The following is a 24,315-nucleotide window of genomic DNA, read 5'->3' as shown; positions in this document are numbered from 1 at the left end:
CCTATCTGCGGATGCTGCCAGGGATTGAAGCTGGGATCTTTGGCATACAAAGCAGGTGCCAGTTAGCAAGTTAGGAGCAAGCCATGGTTGAAAGCACAGCATGAAATGCTCTTTGATAGTTTGGTGGCTGTATTTGCTTAAAAATCAAGTTTTGCAGCAAGCTGTCCAAAGAGCAACTCAATTAAGTAATTTAAATTACTATTTAGTCCAGAGAGAAAAGGCAAACTAACTTTTCAGAGCTGTTTGATACCAGCAGGGTGACACCCTAGGCTCTGGTGTGGCGGGGTCTAGAATGTTACCTCAATTATTTAGGATACATGTACTAAACAGCTACAGTTTCTCACAGAGTCAGGCACATTTCAGTCCCATATTAGGTTTCGAAGGGACAAGAGTCTGTATCTGATCTGGCCAAAGAGAGCCGCAGAGGAGGTATAAAACATGTTCCTGGATTGAACTACTCCAGGCTGCAGTGGGGGGATGTACATGCCTTAATGCTGCTCCACACTGAACAAAAAATGTGTGCAAACAAAAAACTGTAAGAAGCTTTCCAGTCTTGCTTTCTTCCAGTTATGCCGGTTTTTCAGAGCCCTGTTTTCACATTTAACACGTGTACAATCTATGTACAGAGGTGCAGCTCTGTGCACAGGTACAATTATTTACATAGCCCTATTCAGACACTGAGGTTGTTCTCATGACCAGCCCTACCCGGTTTGGGCAACGCTAGACTGGGTAGGACTGGTCGTGAGAACTGCCAAGATTGGGACTGATCCCAGCACTCCTCAGTCGGTAGCCTGGATTTTGTACCTCACGATCCTGGAGCCACAAGGATCATGTGTGGGGAGGTAAGCTGTGTCCTGCCTTCCCCCAGCCCTCTCCAGCCCCACTGAAAATGTTTGTGGAACGACCTTATTATGTTGTACACATGTCTGTACACTTGCACATGTTTTTGAAAACATGTTCATTTTAAAAGTGACCTGAGTACAGGCCCCTCAAGTGCAGGAGACCGTTAGGAAGCATGCTGCTGTACCTGTGTTCAGTTTAACATGTGAATAATTGTACCTGTGTAACACAAATGGATGTTGGAAATAACAAGTGAATAGGGCTATATTATGTCCCCCTTTTGAGGGACCTGTACCGTGGTTCACTTTTAAAATAAACTCAGGTGCAGTCATTCACACAAGAACATGCAGGAGTGAATATAGGTACAACATAATAGGCAGGTTCTCATGGCCATAAACTGAGGTGGACCAGCATCCTACCCAGCTTCAGGAGCTGTGCACATTCCTGATCTTCAAGTAAAAACTGATGGAGGAGGAGGGGAGGGAGGGAGGGAGGGAGGAGCAGAGTAGGAAGAGGAGGAGATCATGTGGGAGCCTCACATTGATAGGACAGCAGCATCCTTCCCAGTACCTGAACGCTTCTGTTTAATGAGGTAGGAGAGAAAGCCGTCTTAGCCAACAATTTAAAAGAAACAGAAGAAGAAAAAAACAGGAGCATTCATAACTCTCAGAGTAGGGTAGGATGCTGGTCCTACCCAGTTTATGGCCATGAAAATTAGCCTAATGTATGAAATGGGTTTCTGTGCAGTGTCTGTTCTTTTCCTTGTGGGAGAGTAATAGCACATTGATTCCCCCCTACCCAGAATCTCTCCAGTTGTTGGGGACTGATTCTGCCAGCACTCTGAACCATGCACCTGATAATCAGGATGCAACAGTAGCAGTGGTGGCAGGAAGGCAAGGGACCAAGGATGCCATGGAGGTAGGCAGGGATGCAGGAGCGTAGCTAGGGGAGAAGGGGCCTGTGTTCACCCCTCTCTCTAGTGGCCCTGCAGAGTGAGGGAGATATTGAAGAAAATAGGGAGGGATGGAGCTGGGGGCCCTGGGTTCTTTGAACCCTTTCCGCTCATTTATAACAACACCCCTGCAGGGATGCTTCTGATGTAGTCGAGGAATAGTTTCACCACCTCATCCACTGTTTCTGGAGACTACTCTATCCACTGGATCATAGCCAGTGTGTTTGAAAGAGGAGGTTTGGAGGTTGTAAAGAGAGCCCAAGTAATGCTGGGTAGATCACACCACAGATGTTAAACTGCTGTCCCCATTTCCTATTGGACAAAGGAAATAAATATGCTTGGATGGTGATCATCTATGGGCTGATGTGACTGAGATAAGAGGCTGATGACAGTGATCTGGAAACTGCCAGATGACAATCAATACTTATTATGCTGGGCAATAATGTTTCATTGCCATTTTGTCTGACTTTTATCCATTGTCTAAATTTTCATGGTGCATTGTCTGACAGGATGCTTTTGAGAAAGCAAGTGTTCTCTCTATTGTGCTTTTTCTAGTCCAACAGAGCTGTCATCCATGGCAGGACTAGTCTCAGGAATAAAGCTGTGCAGAATTCATGCAAAATTAGGAGGCGAATATTGCATTATGTTGTTCACACGCTCTGCATTTTCCCAGCACAGATTGGTTTGTGGTGACTGAGAATGCATGATCTCTGTGTTTGGGGATTTTTTTAAAAAAGGCTAAACATGGTCTCTGTGTTCATGACAGCAGGTGGTTAACAGCACTGGAGCATATGTGGTTACAGAGAAACTGATATGCTTTCTGGGCAAAGTGAAGGGACGGCTTGGAAGCTGGAGTGTATAGCTGGGGTGCTTGTCGAGTGCCAGCCGAGTTGCATTGGTTTAGAAGAAGGGGCGTGATGGCCAGCCAGCTGAAAGTAACACCCCTTCAGGCATGATGGGGGGGAACATCAAGTCCAAACAATCTTTCCTAAATTTTACTGTCTGCTTTCTGTATTTTCAACTGAAACTCTGTGTTGAAAGTCACAGTTGCTGCATATCCCAAACCATAGCTTCGGGAGCTGTACACACACTCCCAATTTTCCACCGTGTTTGAGCAAACCGCTAGATAGGAGGAGGGGGCGTGGAGTGGTAGTGTGCAAGAGAGGAGCTGGGCAGGATAGCTTTTCGTCGTGCTTGGTTAAAATGCAGGGTAGGGCAGCACCATCCTATCCAGCTCCTCCCTCTTGTATGATCACAACTGCTCCTCTTACCTAGTTGTTTGCTCACACATGATCACAAATCAGGAGCGCTCACAGCTCCAGGTAGGACACTTGTCCTTATCTTACCAAATTTTTGGTTGTGGGAACAGCAGCCCTATTCTTGCTGATAAATCATTGCATTCTAGTGTTTTCTGGGCACTCAGTCTCTGCCATACTTTTCCAGACCTCATTTGTAATGATCTCTTTGACAGTGGCCAACATGTCGCTCAGTGTACTGGCAACGAAATGCTCCATGCTGGGACTCCTGTGGAAGCACAGGCAACCCCGATAGTCTTAAGGACAAGTAGTGCCTCTGCAGTTATTCCCGTTTGCTGAAATGGGAATAACTGCAGTAGTGCTGCTTGTGGAACTGCTCGTTCTTAACTGTGCCAAGGCTGCCTGTGCATCTTAAGCAGCAGCAGCCCTGGCACAGAGTATTCTAGAACTAGAACACTGTTTGTCATGTTGGCCAGTTCCACTATTTCCAGGTCTCCTGGGCCTGAAATTCAAAGTTTCCTGTTTGCAAGTCCTACCTATTTGATTGCTTCCTGTTGAGCGTGGCATTGGAATGACTGATGAATGGCCTTTAAATAACAGTCGTCCCTCACCAACCACGGGTTTCCCAATCATGGATTTGAGTATCTGTGACTGAGAAATTGTGGCAGGTCTTGCCACATCAGTAGAGTTCTGGGCAAAAATAAAGATGGACATGTTCAAATGCGTGGATGGGTTGGCAGAGGGCACACTTTGACACCTTGTTCGCAGCAGTCGCCAAGACAAGGAGAGCTGTTTCCGGGTCGCCCGTCCCCGCGACTTGCTTGTATAGAGCAACCTGACTGGGTGGCATCTGCCATCTGTCCTGCAGGCCTGTCTCCATGGCTTGACACTCTTGGGAGAGAGTGGTCCATGGGAGAAGGGATGTCATCACACATTATTGGCAACTCTGCCCAATACCCCTGTCCCCAGCGATGGTTCTTCTCATGAATTGTGAAGAGGTATCCCACATGGCCTTACACTCTCATGAGTGAGTGGTCCGCTCAGGAACAGCATCCGTCATCATCATGCGTTACAAGCAAAGGCATCATCATCATGGTTTACATTGTCAGTTTTTGTTTGGCGCGGGAGATTGACTGCATTTATTCTCTTTTTTTAAATATTCATTTTTATATACAGCAGGATAAGCATGGTATAATAATGAACTGGAAGGGGACTCTTGCTGGATGGAATTTACTTCTTAGGAAACATTCTAGAAGGATTGTCATGGTCATGGAGAAGGACACTGCTGGATAATATAGTGCTAAATTAAATGCTGTGTAGAACCCCCGTTATAATATCACTTCCAGCTAACTGCAGAAAAGCAGCACTAAAGAATGCTAGTGTAGAAACAACTTGCATTATGAGGGAGTAGCTTTGAGTGTGTGTGTGGTTGGGGGGAATTGAGCCATTGTTTACCATTTAAACTTGGAATTAGTGCTGCTTCACAGTTCCTTTTCTCCCAAGATGTTGTGACACTTTCAGGACAAACTTGTAAACAATTTCTGTATAATCCTTTAGCATGTGAATTGTGGAGAATTAGAGAAGCAGGCAAAATCTCTTTCTCTTTCTAGGACAGGTGATTAGAATGACCACTCACGTGTGACTGTGGGTGAAAACAGACAAACGTTCTGCAGTAGGTTGCACACACATTCCAAAACTTAAAAAACAACCTCCTCGGAATGCAGCTAACCTGTGTCAAACCCAAATCCCTCACACTTTAGAATGCCTGTCTAGGCGTTTTCAAATGTTCTTTGCACATGTGGAATGAGATGGGATGGTGTGCACTCATCTCCCCTCCCATTTGACAGATAGAAGTAGGGACATCCTTGTAACACCCCGGTTGCCCTGCCAAAAATCACTGCCCAAGCTCTGTGCCTCATTATGCATTTCTCGGTTGCCTGTGTACAGTATCCATTTCCTCGGCACTACCCTGTCACAAGAACATAGGAAAAGCCCTGCTGGGCCAGGCCAAGGCCCATCCAGTCCAACATCCTGCTGAACACAGCAGTCAACCAGGTGTGCTCGGGAAGCCCACAGGTGGGGGAAAGAAGGCAACTAGCCGCTTCCCTAGCACCTGGTGTTCAGGTCCATGCCTCCTCTGATCCTGATGATGTATATAGCTGCCAAGGCTAGTAGCCATCGATAGCCCTATCCTCCATGAATCAGTCTAATCCCCTTTTAAACCCATCTAGATTGGTGGCCATGACCACATCCGGCTGCAGTGAATACCACAGTGTAACTTCAAGGCTTTTCATGTGACCGAGAGGCGGGGAAAGCGGGTGGGCAGCGGGAGGGCTGCGCAGCATTTACTTTACTCCCAGACAATCTGGAGAATGCTGCTGGGAGCATATCTCACACTCCCATGTCATTCATGCTGTTCCAAGGCCTCCAGATATCCCACAGTGCACTGCTCAATGAGCGGGGTGCATTGGGGGAATACTCATGTGAGAGGGGCGCTGTAGGCACCCATCTCTGTGTCTGACAAACACACAACCTCAGCTGCAGAGTTAAGGATGTGCTCACTGGCTAATGGCCAGGTTTCGTGCGGATTGTGGAGCTTCACATATGCAGCCTAAGCCAGGCTAGGCTGCCCTAGCCTGGGTTAGGCTGCATGTGTGAATAGCCTTATTGTGTAATGAAGTACTTCCTTTTGTCTGGAGAGGGCAGCTGGTCTTGTGGTAGCAAGCATGCCTTGTCCCCTTAGCTAAGCAGGGTCTGCCCTGGTTGCATATGAATGGGAGACTAGAAGTGTGAGCACTGTAAGATATTCCCCTCAGGGGATGGAGCCACTCTGGGAAGAGCAGAAGGTCCCATATTCTCTCCCTGGCACCATCTCCAAGATCAAGCTGAGAGAGATTCCTGCCTACAACCTTGGAGAAGCTGTTGCCAGTCTGCGTAGACAATACTGAGCTAGATAGACCAATGGTCTGACTCAATATATGGCAGTTTCCTATGTTCCTGTGTCTGTCCTGAACCTCCTAGCATTTAGCTGCAATGGATTACCCTGGGTTCTAATACTGTGAGAAGAAGGAAAACTCTTCTCTCTCCACTGTATCCATGCCATGCATGGTCATGGTCTGACTCGGTATAAGGCAGCTTCCTATGTTCCTATGATCTCCCCTTTGTTGTGGTCCAAGAGCATCTGAAAAGGGCTTTCGTCTCCATCTTTGGCGGTTGACTGTGGTAGACTGTTTAGTGGCAGTTTGGCCTACCTGTGGTTGAAAAGAATGATGGATGAGAAGCCCGTGTTCTGGCCGAGGATCATTTCCAGCACCCTTCTCTGAGTAGATTGTATGGCATATGGCCACAAGCTGTGAAAAATGCTGCTTTCTTGTATGTTTTCTGCACAGCCAAGGACACAGTGTAGGTTACGAAACAATCTGAACTGGAATTGTTCAATGCTCTAAAAATATATATGTGGATTGACTAGTAAAATAAATCTTATTTTTAGAGAGGTATTTAAGGTGACAAGGCAAAATGTGAAGGCTTTTTTTGGTATGACTCAGAAATTCTGGACTACTTTTTAATTTAAAGCATTGGGTTCTCACACTTGTTGTTGGACTACAATTCCCATCATTCCCATCCACAATGACCAAAGGCCAATGTGGCTGCTTTTGCTGCTGCTATTACCACTATGAATATTTATATATCACTTTTCAATTTATATTCTCAAAGCCATTTACCTAGAAAAGGGAATAATAAATAGATGGTTTTCTGTCCCCAGAGGGCTCACAATCTAAAGACTGGGGTTTGGGGTGGCTGAGTGTGATGGCAATTGTAGTCCAACAAAATTTGGGGACCCAGGTTTGCCTCAGACTTTTGCCTTCAACCCCTGAATTAAGGGATCTGACATTCCAAATTTAAGCCCTCACATGGCTGGTCACTCTGGAAAAGAGGATGTTGCACCAGATGGAACTCTGATTTGATCGGGCATGAGAAATTTTCTTGTGTTCTTCAGGTTCGGCTGAAAAACAGAGTGTTCTTTTTTTCTTTCTTTCTCCAAAGATATACAGAACACTATTTTTATGTATGGTGTGTACCGGCAGACTGTATTTTGTAACTCAGATGATTTATTAGGTCCTAAGAAAACTCAAGAGAATTTAAATTGGCCTGTCTTGCTCACATCATTTCGTCCTACGTCTAGGTCTCTTAAATATTCTGTTAGAACAGCAGCTTGGAGTGTTGTAATGAAAAACAGGTAATAATGAGATGAACAGTGTGCTGCAATGTTATTAATTAAGGCTGAACTTCTTGCAGGACATCATGTATATTAGTTATACCCATATTTGCCTGAATAGAAGAAGAAACCCCCTTTAAAAATACCAGTTAAATACAGGTTGTACTTGTATTTACTCAAAAGGAAGAGGACTTTAAATTTAAGATTACCTACCAATTTCCAAAATCAAAGAGAGTGAGGGAAAAACTAGGGTTGGATTCAGGTAAACACAGTCTGTTTTTGCTGCTTGAGTATATGAGCTGCTGAAGTAAATGAAAGGCTCTTATGACCCAGAAACAGGCCATTTTTCAAGAAGAGTTGAAGCCAACCCCTTTGCCAGTTTGACTTACCTTGTGCACATTTTCCATAGTGGGCTGGAAACATATTCCAGCTGTGGGTAACAAAGGGACACAAGGCTATCCTACTCAAGTGATGGACCAGTGCAAGGAATCTGATGGCTAGCATTTGGAAACTAGGAAAAAGAACTTAATTACTCCTTTCTGAACTAAATGAGAAATTTCAGAAGCATTATTGCAGGAGATTGGTTTTGGACCAGTAGCATCTTAGTGGGAATTTGGTGTGGGGGGCTGTATTTATTTACTGTGTGGGCGGAGGCAATGGGAAACCCCTCCTGTAGTCTACGAAAGAAAACCACAGGGCTCTGTAGTCGCCAGAAGTTGACACTGACTCAGTGGCACAATTACAAGACCAGCTCTCCTACCACGCTTCCTGACTCAGTAAAAGTCCATAATGCATCATGTAATGTGGCCGTCTTTATTCCCCAAACTTCAAGAGGTGTAAACCTTCCATTTGGGAAGCAAAACTATACTCAGTGCACACCTAAGAAATCAGGGAACTTAAGATTCTCTCCACAGACCCCTCTCTGAAAATTAGTTTATTGCTCAATCATTAAACATACTGTATATGCCAAGTAATTAATCTCTGCAGCAAACTTGAGTAGAACTTGGGCAAAAGAGCAATTAGTTATCCTCCGAAAGCCGATCTATTATCATAATTGCGAAAAGATGCAAGACTCTCTTGTTCGGGCAGACGGGCACAAATCCCCCCTTTGATCTTTGTGATTGGGATGGTGATGACTCCGTTCAAAAGCTCTGACAGGTAATTAACTGATTCAAAGGCGAATGATTAAAGGAGGATGTACTAATCTTGGTGTGTGCAAAGGAAGGGACAGGGTGCCATTTGAGTACAGCACCCCCATGTTTCTGCAGGCTGAAACTGGATGTTTTGGGGACCAGAGGAGAGCTGGTCTTGTGGTAGCAAGCATGGCTTGTCCCCTTAGCTAAGCAGGGTCTGCCCTGGTTACATATGGATGGGAGACTAGAAGTGTGAGCACTGTAAGATATTCCCCTTAGGGGATGGAGCCACTCTAGGAAGAACATCTAGGTTCTAAGTTCCCTCCCTGGCAGCATCTCCAAGATAGAGCTGAGAGAGATTCCTGCCTGCCACCTTGGAGAAGCTGCTGCCGGTCAGTGCAGACAATACTGAGCTAGATGGACCAATGGTCTGACTCAGTATATGGCAACTTTCTATGTCCCTAACTATTTAAGAGATTCCCCTTAGAGAGGATGTGGTCTTAGCACAGTGGAAGAGCATCTCCATGCTTGCATGCAGAAGGTCCCAGTTTCACTCTCTGGCATCTCCAGGTAGGTCTGGGAGAGAATCCTGCCTAAAACCTTTGAGAGCTGCTGCCAGTCAGCATAGACAATACTCAGCTAGATGGACCAATGGCCTGAAACCAAAGCAGTTTCTTATGCTCCTATGGTGGTGTCTCTATTGTTTTACCTCCAAGGAGATTCACTGATTGATAGATAAAGACCTGTCTGTAGACTCCCACCTTTTTTTTGTTTGGGAAGAGGAATACAATTATTATTTCTCTTACACCGAGAGAAGATTTTTTAATTTTTTTGCAGAGGCTGCTTATTTCAGCCACACCAGAAAGTAATTGCAACAGCTGGGCATTTCTTGAAGACGGGCTTCTGATTCGGCCTGACAAGACCAGATGTGGCTTGATGAAAGCCTTTCAGAGGGAGAGTGCCAGCTTCTGAGGCTGTCGTGTAACTGCTTAAACAAATCACAGCCTGGCCAAGGCGTTTGTGTTCTCTGCGTTGTTCTTCTAAGTGCTGGCATGGACCTCCAAGTCACACTCCAGAGAAACCAATCCTTTGCATCTTAAATGAGACTCCGTCTCCCTTTCCAGCAATTGCGAGATGATTTCTTGAGCTGGCAGGCAAAGGCCTCGTGGATGTCGGCCAGCCATCAAAGTACAACGTGACAAAATATGAGCCATTGTTTTCACACAACTAGCAGCACAGCAAAGGCATCGAGAGGAAGGAAACATTAGGCAGAGTGAAGCAAAATAGATGAGGAAGCAATAAAAAGATGTATATCCAGGCTTCATTTACCATGAAGTAACATTCAACATAAGAACATGGAACATAAGAAGCTACCTTATACCAACTCACAGGGACATAGGAAGCTGCCATATACTGAGTCAGACCCTTGGTCCATCTAGCTCAGTATTGTCTGCACTGACCGGCAGCGGCTTCTCCAAGGTTGCAGGAAGGAATCTCTCTCAGCCCTACCTTGGAGATGCTGCCAGGGAGGGAACGTGGAACCAACTGCTTCCCAGAGCAGCTCCATCCCCTAAACGGAATATCTTACCGTGCTAGACAATTGATCCTTCTAGCTCAGGGCTGCATAACCTTGGCCCTCCTACAGATGCTGACCTACAATGCCAGTATCCCTGGTTATTAGTCACTGTGGCTGGCAATTATGCGAGTTGTAGTCCAAAAACAGCTGGAGAGCCCAAGTTGTGTAGCCTGAACAAGCTCAGTATTGATTGATCCCTCTTATGGGATCAGATTGGATTTCTTTCAGTTTGTGACTGCTGAGGATGTGAACAAGCTGCTTCGGACTGTAAGTCCTACCACCTGTTCTCTTGACTTGTTTCATCTGGTCTTGTGGTAGCAAGCATGACTTGTCCCATTAGCTAAGCAGGATCAACCCTTGTTGTATATGAATGGGAGACTTGATCTGTGAGCACTGTGAGATATTCCCCTCAAGAGAGGGATCCGCTCTGGGAAGACCAGAAGGTTCCAAGTTCCCTCCCTGGCAGCATCTCCAAGCTAGGGCTGAGAGAGATTCCTGCCTGCAACCTGGAGAAGCCACTGCCAGTCTGTGAAGACAATACTGAGCTAGATAGACCAATGGTCTCACTCAGTATATGGCAGCTTCCTATGATCTTAATAGTACTATCAGAGAGGGACTGGTGCATATTATAAATGCTTCTCTGAGGGAGGGCAGGATGCCTCCTTGCCTTAAGGAGACTATTATTAGACCTTACTTGAAGAAACCTGCACTGGATCTCTCAGAGTTTGCCATTTACAGACCTGTCTCCAGTCTTCCATGGTTGTGCAAGGTGATTGAGAGGGTGGTGGCCTCTCAGCTCCAGGCAGTCTTGGAGGAAACAGATTATCTAGATGCATTTCAAACTGGCTTTAGGGCAGGCTATGGGGTTGAGACTGCCTTGGTCAGCCCGATGGATGATCTCCAATTGGGTACTGACTTTTGGATCTCTCAATGGCTTTCAATATACTATTGAGCAATGAGCATGGTATCCTTCTGGATCGCCTGGAAGCTTTTCATATGGGGCTTCTGAAGCCCTTTCACTCGCATCTCCTCGGGAATGGAGGGGGTCTGTTCACCTATCGGCTAGATTTACCCCAAAGTCCCTGAGAGTCATCGGGGAGCAGTTCACACACAATTCAGGTTTTTCATTGTGCATTAGAGTGTAACCCAATTTATATCTGGGGTGAAAAAATCTGCTATTTGTGTCAGGGTTTTTTGACAACTCAGAATTCGCTGTAAAGCCTCCCCATAAACCCACAGCAAAACCTGCTGTACATAAAAACCCCTGGGGGAGTTGGGATGGATGGCACTGTTAGTGGTTCTGTTGCTACCTTTCTGGTGGTAGATTCCAGATGGTGCTGCTTGGAGACTGTTGTTCTGCAAAGCAGGAGTTAATGTATGGAGTTTCACAGAGCTCCATACTGTCTCCATAGCTTTTTGATATCTACATGGAACCACTGGGATAGATCATCAGGAGATTTGGTGCAGGGTGTTATCAATATGCTGATGACACCCAAATCTATTTCTCCATATCAACTTCATCAGGTAATGGCATAACTTCTTGAAATGCCTGCCTGGAGGCAGTAATGGGCTGGTTGAAGCATAACAAATTGAAATTGAATCCAAGTAAGTTGGAGGTACTGACTGTGGGGGTTAGAACTCGAGAGATGGTTTAGATCTGCCTTTTCTGGATAGGGTTACACTCCTCCAGAAAGAATGTCGCTTGGGAGTGCTCCTGGATCCAAAACTCCTTCTGGTCTCTCAGAGGCAACAGCATCCTGTATTTCAGAGGGCCTTTGCCCAGCTTCACTTTTTAAATGAATGCATGTACAGTCATTCACACAAAAACATGTACATGTGTACAGACCCCTGAACGCATGTGCAATATAATGTGTGAAGGGGGCTTAGGCAGATGCCATTTCTGGGAAGCTCACAAAAAAGGCATGAAGACAATATCCTTCTCCCACTATAGTTCCCCAACAACTAGCATGGAAAGGGTAGACTGCTTCTGAACAGGAAGGGCTCTAGAAAGCCACCGTGGCTAATCACCATTAATACTCCTGCCCTCTGGGAATCTGACTACTGGCAGAGCATTTTTCTAACTAATCATGACTTCAATTGGCATGCTATAAGCACAGTACAGCGGCTTTTTATAATATTCTGATTGTGTGTGTGTGTGTGTATGTGTGTGTGTGTGTGTGTGTTTTAAGAAAACTCTACTATTTCTGATTTTTACTACTGTTTCAGTTAACATTTTCCTTGTTAAAAGAAGTTCCTTCTGTCTACCCTGATTTATGGTTTCTGCCAGGCTTTCCCTCTCTCTCCTTTTTTAATATGAATTGATGTTTGAAGATGAGCTGTTCTCCCCCCACCCCCCACACCCAGAATTACTTCTGAGATTTATATGATGACTTTCATTACAACAATGCTGTGATAATCACACTTATTGCGAATTATGAAATGTCCTCAGAGCACTTAGCGAGAATAATGAGCAGAGCTGCTGGTGATTCTGCTAGTTGCAAATGAGAAAAGTTTGACTCGCTACTGGGGAAGTCAAAAGAGCACAGTGCTAACGTTCTGCAGGAGCATAGACTAAGAAGAGCTTCCTTTCCGTTATGCTATGTATGTTTGTCTCTGATCTCGTTCTATCCGTGGCGTCAATGGAGAGCATTTGGATAAACTAGGGCTGCACAACTTTGGCCCTCCTAGGAAAGCTGGTCTTGTGGCAGCAAGCATGCGTTGTATCATTTGCTAAGCAGGGTCTGCCCTGTTTGACATTTGAATGGGAGACTACATGTGTGAGCACTGCAAGATATTCCCTTTAGGGGATGGGGCCACTCTGGGATGAGCATCTGCGTGCTTGCATGCAGAAGGTTCCAAGTTCCCTCCCTGGCAGCATCTCCAAGATAGGCCTGAGAGAGATTCCTGCCTGTAACCTGGGAGAAGCCGCTGCCAGTCTGTATAGACAATACTGAGCTAGAGGGACCAAGGGTCTGACTCAGTAGAAGGCAGCTGCCTATTTTCCTCCTGTGGACATTGGACTACAACCCTCACAGTCCCTGACTGCTGGCCACCATAGCTGGGGATGATGGGAGTAGTAGTTCAAAGCTAGCTGGAGTCCTGCAGTTGTGCAGCCCTGGGATAGAGGAAAATTGGCCTTGCCTTGCCTAGTTGTTCATGAGGCAAAGCAAGGCAGAGGCGTGGCCCCTGATTGGATGCAGCCCCCTGGGTTCTTTGAACCCATTGGCCCAATGGTGGCTCTGCCCCGTTATATCTGGCAGCAGCGATATAGGAAGGTGCTGAAAGGCATCATCTCATACTGCACGGGAGATGGCAATGGTAAACCCCTCCTGTATTCTACCAAAGACAACCACAGGGCTCTGTGGGCAACAGGTGTTGACACCGACCCGACCATACAACCTTCTAAATTGAGGTCTAAATTGAGCAACAGGCCTGCTTTGGAAGATGCATCCCTTCTCCACTGTCACACAGGAGAGAATCACTGTTCCCTCTTAGAGGGATTCCCAGATGTTGTTGACTACAACTCCCAGATTCCCAGCTGCAGTGGCTTTTGCTTGGGGATTATGGGAGTTGTAGTCAACAACATCTGGGAATCCCTGTTAGAGGGAACACTGGAGAGAATGCCTCTTCCAAGGTAGTGTTGGCTGTAACATATACATACACATGCACCAACTAAAATCAAAGGAAGTGGGTTCCTACCCCCACCCCAAAAAACAACTATTGTTTTAGTCACATGCTAACTGGGCAAAGAGGCACCTTTTACCCTGGTGATTATCTTTATTTAGCAGGGGGAGAGTAACTGGCCCTCTCCACCCCCAGCACAGTACTTCCAGTGACTGTTGCTGGCGTCTATCTTATGTTTCCTTTTAGATTGTGAGCCCTTTGGGGACAGGGAGCCATCTTATGTATTTATTATTTCTCTGTGTAAACCGCCCGGAGCCATTTTTGGAAGGGCGGTATACAAATCGAATGAATGAATGATTGAAACATATGCAGGTTACTCAAACTGTTCAAATTTGCTTGATTAACCAATCAAGATTTCTTTAACCCTCTTGCTAAATCCCAAAGGCCACCACTGGTTTCTTCACCTTTCCTGGCCATGTACACTAACATTTCTATGTCAAACATGGTAGGCTACAGGAGGATACACTTTTCACCCCATCCATTTTTCCTTTTGAAATCTAACTGTCTCTTTACATAAATCTATTCAATAATTCAAGCTCGGCTGCGGTACCTTTTTGCTTTTACAAATTGCTGTGGCACTCTATTCCAATTGGTTGCTGGAACAGGAGCTCGCACAGAAGATGTCCTACTAGCCCAATACCGGCACTCACAATATCTTCTCTACACGGGTGCGCACAGCCACGTGAGAAGAGTATGTAGACACCTATTTTGATGGAAGGAGACACTATGAGATTTAGGCCTGTACCTGCATGTTTGGAATGAATGGGGTCTTATACAAATGGCTTTGACTGCATTCGTTTCAACACAAATGCGCCACAGGAAAAATGGTAATGGATAGGTCAAGTTGATTTATTTATTTATTATTTATTCAATTTCTATACTGCCCTTCCAAAATGGCTCAGGGGCAAGCTCACACTTGAAGCACATCATATCAACCTGAACGTATGTCTTTCAATAGTGGAGAGCTCACTTTGTGGTAGCAACATGGCCTGCTTGGCTAAGCAGGATTTGCCTTGCTTCACATTTGGATGGGTGGCCATGTGTGAATGCTGTAAGATATTCCCCTGAGGGGATGGGGCTGTAGCTCAGAGGCAGAGCATCTGCTTTGCATGCAGAAGGTCCCAGGTTCAGTCCCTGGCACAGGGGCATAACTATAATTTTTATTTTATTGTAGAATTTCTATACTGCCTTTCATTAAAAACAACCCCAAGGTGGTTTACAAAAGTTAAAAACATACAATAAAAATGACAATTAAAATATTAAGCTAAAAATATAAAACAAATCTAATTTAAATCTATAAAATACAAGCATAAAAACACATAAACACAAGAGTAAAAACACATAGGAGCAGCATAGAAACGGACATGTAAAAGCCTGGGTAAAAAGCTATAATAGAGCAAGGGGAGACAGTTGTCTGCCCCCCCCCCTCACATGACCGACTCCCCCAGCCGCTCACCCGCCCGGGCTTCCTTCAGTGGTATTCATCCTCCGAAACTGCTGTGAGTGTTAAGACCTGGAGCTACCAGAACAGCATGTCTTTCTCGAGTACCATTAAATGGCTTGCATCGTCTACAATTGACAACCCCCTTTTAAAATCTTGTCTCTGGGCCCACTCCAACCTTGCTATGCCCCTGCCCTGGTGGCAGCATCTCCAAGCAGAGCTGGGAAAGACTCCTGCCTGAAACCTTGGAGAAGCCGCTGCCAGTCAGTGGAGACAATAGTGAGCTAGATGGACTGTTGGCCCAACTCAGTATACAGCAGCCTCCTATGCCCCCACATTTATTTGGTGGATGAGGCCATAGCTCAGCGGTGGAGCCTTTGCTTGCGTGGGAAAGGCCCTCCGTGCAATCTTTGGCAGCATCTCCAGGAAGGGCTGGGAGCGACTCCTGCCTGGAACCTGGGAGATGCCAGAGAGTTAACCTGGGAACTTCTGCCGACCAGCACTCAACCCTTGGAGCTGGAACTCTGGGCTGGCTTTGCCCCAGCTTCTGGGGGCTCAGTGGCAATGGAGGGGATTCCAAGAAAAGAGCAGGAGCCTCTACTGAGGGGGCACTCAGTCTGCAGCTCTCCAGGGCCCTTCCAAGGGAGACACCTGCTCCATTTGCTCCAGCCTTGAAAGATCTGGCGGGGGGGGCGTGTTTGGCGTTCTTGCCCAGGGATCTTCAGATACAGCAGCAAGGAGGAGGACCTTGCTGCCGATTCTGAAGTTGCAAACCATCACTATAGCAGGGAGTGCGAGGACAGATCCAGGGCCATCTCCCTCGGGCACCCCAGCCTTTCCTGCAGCAGCAGCAGCAGCAATGGCTTCTCAGCTTCAGTTTTGTCAGCAAGGTGAAAGGAGCTCCCTTCTCACTTCCCTCTCTGCCAAACCGGCAGCTCGAAACCCATCTTTGCCATGCTGGGGGAGGGCAGCAGGACAGCTCGGAGCTGCGGGCAAGTGAGGCAACAGCCTGGCAGTGGGGCGGTATGCCCACACTTGTGCCCTCCCTCCCCCCCACCATCGTGGAAGGGCTGCCCGAGGTCCCTCATGTCACCTTGCTTTATTGGTGAGCCGCCTCTTGCTTTGTGCATAATTTGCGGGCAGTACACATAAGTTTTGTTTAATGAGACTAGCTACTGTGGGATGCACTGGGGGAATGGTTGTAGGGGAACCCCCGAGGTGGAGCTGATTGCTGCGGATAAATGCAGCAAGCTTCATGCTGTGGCTTCCCTTGCCTGGGACTTGCGGGGATGACCCTATTGGGCGGGGGAAGAAGTAGAAACCAATACACCTACCGGGAGGAGTTCACGCTGGCCCTGGTAGGGAGACATTGCCTCACCACCAACAGATGATGTAGCGTCGCAGGATCAGGAGTGGCTCTCGCGAGATCTCAGGGCAAGATCTCATGAGACTTGCCCCAGCTGTCAGGAGCTATCTAAGGGGGGACTGGCCAGGAGGAGGGCTCGGCATGGAAGAAGCCCTGGGATTCTGACTGAGCCTTGAGGGTAGCAACACCAGGGTGAGGCTGGTGAATGGAATAAGGCCTGCCTGTAAGCCTTAAAGCTCCCCCAGCTGGAAACACTGAGGCTACCTCAACCTCCTCTGGCAGGGGAAGGTGAATAGCTGTACTGAGAGCCTGACAAGGGTGTTGCGGGAATGAGTTCATGGCTGCATTCACACACCGTGCAGAACGGCGGTTCCAGTGGACCTGCGGTTCTGCTCCACCACCACCCCTGTCCTGTCTGCATCCAGATGACAGGGAGAGCATCCCCTCTGCAGAAAGTGAGACTGCAGAGAAGGGGAGGGGGGCTGGCTGTGCGGGATTCCTTCTTGCTTGAAGGACAGCCTGCACAGCCAATCATGCAGAGAGAAAGGGAGGAGCTTCCTCCCTCAACTCCACTCTGTCCGAATGCAGTTTCCAGTGCTGCATGCAGATGCAACGGAGGCTCATTTGAACCCTGGTTTGGAGCAGTGAAGCTTACTAACTGGAGTCTCCAAAATGAAACCTTGGGATGTACAACAGACGGTACCTGAGTTGCATGAGTTCAGACATAATTGCAAGGAAACCCCAGGCCCCTGTAACTCCAGTTCCCCATTACGTGTGAATGCAGCCAATTTTTCAGCCCCAACTCTGTGGTTCCAGTCTGATCCACCCCCGCTGCTCTTTGCTAAAATTTAAAGAGGCAGAAGACCTGATCAAGGAACATTGGTGCCTCAGCTCTTTAAATCCTCAGTCGCTCATTTTCTTTAAAAACAAAACAAAACAAAACAAACACCACTCCGAACTCTGTAACTTTTAGCTGCTCTTGACTCTTCAGAAAAGAGCTAATGCAGGCACACACCAGTGCTTAATATTAAACCCTTGGGGTGTGTGTGTGTGTGTGTGTGTGTGTGTGTGTGTGTGTGTGTGTGTATATATATATATATATTCTGCTGCGGTAGGCTTCTAAAATGGTGTGAAACTCCAGGGAGCAGAGTGAGAAGGACGGGTTTTTATAGCAGACACAGGATGTGAAAGTCTAGCCGGGTGCTCCAGCCTCAAGAGCTATCCCTGCAGCTGTTTCCACTGCCCGCCCCTCAGCTCTCAAAGGTCACTTATTAAGTGGCTAATCCACTTCCAGAGAGAACGCCAAGGTTTTGTGACAGGAGTTCCCAGCCTCAGGTTCCCAGATGATGCTAGATGACAACTCCCATCACCCCCAGTCACAATGGTCAAAGATGATGGGAGTTGTAGTTCAACAACATCTAAGAACCCGAGGCTGGGAAACCCCTCTTCTTTGAGAAGCAGGTGCTTGACATAAGCAGTGCCTGGCAGCTAAATGCATAGCTTAACATGGCTTATTGTGTCTGTTTCAAGTCTTAAAATAGACAGCCAGGCATGTTTTACAACCATGGTAGATCCTTTCACAGGTTAAGCTGAAAAGCAGGTGCTGGGGTCCTTTTCATGCATGCCACATGCTCCAAGAAATGGCAGGCATTTGCTGCCTGTGAAGCAGAGGTTAGTAAAGTAAAGTTGGCTACCCTAAATTCTGGGGGACATGGCAATGCTACTACAGCCCCCAAACTCAGTGGGACACTTGTCCTACTCTAATGCTGGCCATGAAAACCAGCCTACTAGGTCATGCTTAGAAGTCAGGAGCAGGTTACACCAGAGAGGCCAAACTCTGCATCCAGAGATGCTGCAGCTTTCTTGCTGGACTACACTGTTCCAAGCAGATCCTCCCTTGACTCTCTCACCTAGCACTTGTTTGTTGTATTCACACTGGCTTAACAAACACATTTTGCAGGAGAGAGAGGGAGGAGGGAATCAGGTCATATTGCACCTTCCCATGAGTCTCTGTCTGCATTGAGGAAGGAAGTATATGGCCCTCGCCAGTTTCCCCATGGTGTCCATCTCCAGGATGGGAGTAATTCAAGAATCCTCAGAGTCATTGTTTAACTTACAAAAGGGAGGGAACTTGGAATCTTCTGCTCTTCCCAGAGTGGCTCCGTCCCCTGAGGGGGAATATCTTCCAGTGCTCACACTTCCAGTCTCCCATTCATATGCAACCAGGGGAGACCCTGCTTAGCTAGGGGACAAGTTATGCTTGCTACCACAAGATGAGCTCTCCTCTACATTGTTTTGTTTTGTTTTATTTGGTTGGTTGGTTTTATTTGTCACATTTATACATTGCTGAAAATACAGATCTCCAGATGGTGTAGAACTGTTTGCAGATACAAGACAAATGGCCTTTGGCACTTTAAAATGAACAGTGTCCATTTCATCAGATGTACCTGACAAATTCCACTTTGGCTCAAAAAAGCGGGGGGGGGGCTTTGGCCACAAGATGCCCTGTTGAATTTTGACTACCTAATGTAGCTATCCCTTCTGAAATGGTTCTTGGACAAGCTCAGAAGTCCTAACCTGGAAGGAGCTGGGATTGTGGTTTGCCGTTGGCCCGTTCTGAGCAGGGAGAGAATGCCAGCTGCTATTTAAGACCGCAGCAGAAGCCCCACAGTTTTTGTCGGTCACTATCGGGCGTTATTTAAGATGGCTCGGAAGATGGAGCTCCTGCGTGGCCCCGCTGACTTGGCGCCGATGCCGAGTGTTTATAAACAGAGCCAGTCTGGCTGACTGCGTCCCTCTGCCAACTTCCAGCCCGAAGGAAATCAGATTTCTTAGATTAGCCTGCAGGCAAGATATGTTCTGTTTAACCCCACCACGACCTGAGGATACATCCTTGCCTTCTTCCTCTGACTCAGAGGGCCTGCCAGCTTAGACAAAGGTCCCCCTACGCTGCAGCACGTATGCAGAAAATGTGAGCCAGTGCCCACACGCCATCTCCCATCCAAATGCAAACCAAGGCAGACCCTGCTTAGCAACAGAGACAATCCATGCGCGCTACCACAGGACCAGTTCCCCTCCCCTGGAGTTTATGTCTTTAAGGTCTCAGCCACCCAACTGCTTTTAAAACTCCTCCCTGTTTACGCCACATCCATTTGTTTGGCGGTGGCAAGACGACCTGCTACATGAACTCTTCTCTCCACCCTCGAAGTATGCAAACTCTTGATTCTCTGAGCTTCCTGCATTGCAACCCACAAGGGTATTCCAAGACCTCTGAAACACTTCTGAAAAAAGGCAAAGTCCCCCCAGGCATCCCTGTGCTTCTCTGATTTATTTAGCATTCTGCCATATCATTTTTATCCCACCTGTGTCTCCCTTCTCTCACTGCTACAAGAAAATATGATGCACGGGTTTTATGCACAGCATGAAGGGGGTCTCCTCTTCTCCCCGACAGTGAGGAGGGGGTCACTCCTCTCCACTGGGATACGGCGGCTTCTCAGTGCAATAATGCAGATTGTGTTGTGTCTTGTGTGTGCAGTGCCCTTGACTCCCTGGTATGCCAGCTCGTCTCCTGCTGCCGTGATCTGCCAAAGGCTTGTTTTTCTACACAGAGAAAGCAAGCAAATGTCACTTTGCATGTTCTTAATTGGTTTCTCTGGCACACGCTGTACGATGACCTCCCCACCGGGCATCCTTCCACGAATGCAGCTCCTTGGCTTCAGTTTCTTCTTCGGGTGCTCATAATTTTATTTTATTTCTTAATCTGCCTGAAAGTGATAAAAAGTGACCAGGTGTTCTGGAACTTTGGCATTGGCTTGACATTGCTGTTGTAAAATGAGGGACATTCTGGAAATAAGAAGGCATAAGAACAGCTCTGCTGGATCAGACCCAAGGTTTATCTAGTCCAGCATCCTGCTTCCCACCTGATGCCTCTGGGAAGCCCATAGGGAAGAGGTGAGGGCAGGCCCTCTCTCCTGCTGCTCCTCGCCTGCAACTGGTATTCAGAGGCATCTTGAATCTGAGGCTGGAGGGAGCCAATAGCCATCCAGACTAGTAGCCATTGACAGACCTGAATTTGACTAAGCCCACTTTAAATCCATCCAAGCTAGAGAATTCCACAGATGAATGTTTTACTGTGTGAAAAAGTACTTTTCTTTTTGTTGGTTCTAAATTTCAGTCGGTTTCATGGGATGACCCCTGGTTCTAATGGTGTGAGAGAGGTAGAAAAAAAAATCTCTCTCTACACTGTGCATAATTTTATAAACCCTCTATCATGTCTCCCTTAGTTGCCTTTTCCCCCTGAACTTAAAAGCCCCAGGTGTTATAACTTTGACAGTGGTGGCTCTTCAGTGTGCTCAAAGTAGCTTTTATTTAATCATCACTGATAATATTATTTATATCTAATTGATTAATCAGATTGGTTTTTTTAAATTAAAAAAAACCCCTATTTCTTGGACAAAGGATTCTTTTAAAAGATTATTAACACAAGGGCTTATTAAAATTGCAGAGCAGAAAGACAGTCTTGTGGTAGGAAGTATGAACGGTCCCCTTTACTAAGCAGGCCTTTGCCTTGGTTTGCATTTGAATGGGTAACTACACGTGAGAGCTGTCTGCTGTAAGATATTAATGGGGGCCCGTAGCTCACTGGCAGAGCCTGTGTTTTATATGCAGAAGGTTCTGGGTTCCCTCCCTGGCAGCATCTCCAGGTAAGGCTGGGAGAGACTCCTGCCTGAAGCCTTGGAGAGCTGCTGCCAGCCTGGGTAGACAATACTGAGCTAGACAGACCAAGGAACTGACTTGGGATGAAGCAGCATCCTATGTTCCTGTGTAAAACACCAGCAGGAAAAACATAAAAGGAACCGTGCACGATGGTGGGACAGAGGGACCTCAAAAAGAATGCCAGAAAATGCAAAAATACAAGCTATACTGTGTCTGGGGGTCTATATGGAGGAAATCGACAGAACACATGTGTCCATTTTTTCTGTGACTGAAGATGCTGTATTAATAATCATAGAGTAAATAAGTAACAGTAACAATTGTCTTGCAAGTTTTGGAGGCAACCTCACCTGGTTTTGCATTTGCCGGAAAAGAATGCATTTTCTGGCATTCTTTTTGAGGCCCCTCTGCCCCACCATCCTGCACGGTTCCTTTTTTGTTTTTCCTGCAGACTCAGCGTGCATCCTGCTTGTTTTCTGCCTGTGTAAAACACCAGCTTTAAAGATGCATTCCCTCCTTTCTGCACCCACGACACAGAAGATATCTTCTAAGGAACCTACTATGGCACATCTGTGCATTGTTTCAAAACAAAGTGTGCCTTTTGTCTCAGAATTATCGGTTTTGCTCATGCAAATTAAAGCAAATGTTACTCATGCAAATTAGGGCAATTAATTGATTAATCTGCTAAAAACTCATATAATTAATCACCTAAGATTTCTCTCTCACTGGGAGCTCAGGCACCTTTGAATATTAAGGCACTCAACCCCAACCACTCTCCTACTCCCTGCTCTAATTTTCCACAGAGACTTCTAAGGCTGGTTGTGTACATTAACTGGTTGATCACTGGTTGATCACCGAGTGGCGACTTGCAGGTGTCAACAGAGCACCACAGATCCAATGCCACAGGCAGAACTTTTGCCCCACTTCACTTAGATGCCACAGGTCTGCCTCCTACCTTGATGCTTGCAAGCACACGGCCAAAAACCGTAGTGCCCCCAGCTCCTCCTACCCAAGTTTGGCACTCCTCCTCCTCCCCCCCCCAATTGGCCATCGTGTGAACAAGTCTGACACATCCATTTCCCCACTCAGAGATCTAATCTCCAAAATAAAAAAAATTCAATTTTATTATACACTCCTTTTAAAAGTGGTGATCCTTTTTATTTACCGGGGGAGAGCAACTGGACCTGTCCATCCCCAGCACAGTACCCCTCCAGTGGCTGTTGCTGGTGGCTGTCTTATGTTTCTTTTGAGCCCTTTGGGGACAGGGAGCCATTTTATTTATTTATTTGTAAACCCCGTTGGTTACTCAGCTAACATGATGTAGTGTTGGACTAGGACCAGGGAGACTCCCGTTCAAACCCCCATTCAGCCTTGAAACTCACTGGGTGACACTTGGCCAGTCACTTCTCTCTCAGCCTAACCTACCTCACAAGGTTGTTGTGAGGACAAACATCACCACGTGCATCACTCTAGGCTCCTTGGAGGATGCGCGGGATATAAATGTTTAAATGTCACAGGCAGTAAAATGATGGCCTCTAAGCTCTTGTATTTCAGTTTTAATTTTTCTATACCTATCTATTTGAGTCAAGGTTTTATTTTTCTGTCATTTTATAGGGATTAGTTAACCCATGTGTTGCATTCACCATGCTCTAGCTAATTTGAGTATCTTTGTTACATTGTTTAAACTTGCCAGTTTGTTTGTAAGAAGCTATTCACTATTATCTGTGGTTTAGTTTGTTTAAATACCTTTCTTTGAATTTGCTCGTTTGTTTACAAAAAACTATTTATCATAACTTTGGTGGTGTTAGTGTGTATATCTTTGCTATTTTGTTTTTGACTTGCTAGTCTGTGAGGATATTTATTATGACCTATTTTGTCTTTGTACTTGAGGTTTATCTTATTTCCTTTTTATAAGGTTATAATCATGGCTTGCTTTTATCTATTTTTAAAATCCTGTGTAGTTTCATATAGTTCCTTTTATAATGTCCTTTTATAATGGCGGCAGCTATTTATATACCATTTTCCAACAAAAGTTCCCAAAGCGGTTTACATAGAGAAATAAACATATATAAAGATGGGTCCCTGTCCCCAAAGGGCTCATAATCTAAATCTCTTTTATAACTATTCCTCATTATCCCCAATGGTATATTTTATATGTCATAGTCCCCTGAAGAGGAATTCTACTCAAACACATCACGATCTACTCTTTAATAAACTGCTACTGCACCATTCCTGTTTCCTCCCTTCCTATTTGTTGGTGTGGCGCTTTCCCTTTCTGTGCCCTTCTATTCCCCTTAAAGCAGAGGTCCCCAACCTGTGGTCCTGCAGATGTTGCTGAACTACAACTCCCATCATCCCCAGCCACAAAGTGGCTGGGCATGATAGGAGTTGTAGTTCAGCAACATCTGCAGGACCACAGGTTGGGGACCTCTGCCTTAAAGGATGGGGTCGCTCTGGGAAAAGCATCTGCGTGCAGAAGGTTCCAAGTTCCCTCCCTGGCAGCATCTCTAGATAGGGCTGAGAGAGACTCCTGTCTGCAACCTTGGAGAAGCCGCTGCCAGTCTGTGTAGACAATACTGAGCTTGATAGATGGACCAATGGTCTGACTCAGAATAAGGCAGCTTCCTATGTTACTGGAGGGCATGCCCTCATCTCTTTAGGGGAGGAGAGATGGTTTTGTGGTAAAGGTAAAGTGTGCCATTGAGTCAGCGTCGACTCCTGGAGAACACAGAGCCCTGTGGTTATCTTGGGGGGTGTTTGGGGGTGTCCAGTTCCAGTCTGGTCCAGAATAAAACCAAACTGGGAAACCCAGTTTTGTGCATACTCCTACCTGAAACCTTGCAGAGCTGCTGCCAGTCAGTGTAGAGTCAGGCCTGCTCAACTTTGGCCCCCCCAGCTGTTTTTTTGAACTACAACTCCCATAATCCCCAGCCACAGTGGCCAATAGCTAGGGACTATGGGAGTTGTAGGTCAACATCTGCAGGAGGGCCGAAGAGTTGAGCAGGCCTGGAGACAATACTGAGCTAGATGGTTCATGATTTTAGGAAGCCCACAAGCAGTCCAAGAAATCAACAGCCCTGTCCTCTTATTGCATCCCAGCAATTGGGATCCAGATAGACTGCCACTGAACATGGAGGT

At 46.4% G+C, this 24,315-nt stretch overlaps 1 protein-coding gene across 2 annotated transcripts in view; it reads left to right on the top strand.

Moving 5' to 3' along the window:
- FGF13 (fibroblast growth factor 13) overlaps nt 1-24,315 on the top strand; it is a 263,484-nt gene that overhangs the window by 23,838 nt on the left and 215,331 nt on the right. The gene's annotated exons all lie outside the window — the stretch shown is intronic.

The sequence above is a fragment of the Hemicordylus capensis genome, chromosome 11, assembly GCF_027244095.1.
Source record: "Hemicordylus capensis ecotype Gifberg chromosome 11, rHemCap1.1.pri, whole genome shotgun sequence".
Lineage (NCBI taxonomy): Eukaryota > Metazoa > Chordata > Lepidosauria > Squamata > Cordylidae > Hemicordylus > Hemicordylus capensis.
The sequence above is the reverse complement of the archived record's forward strand: the minus strand, read 5'-3'. Positions and strand labels throughout refer to the sequence as shown.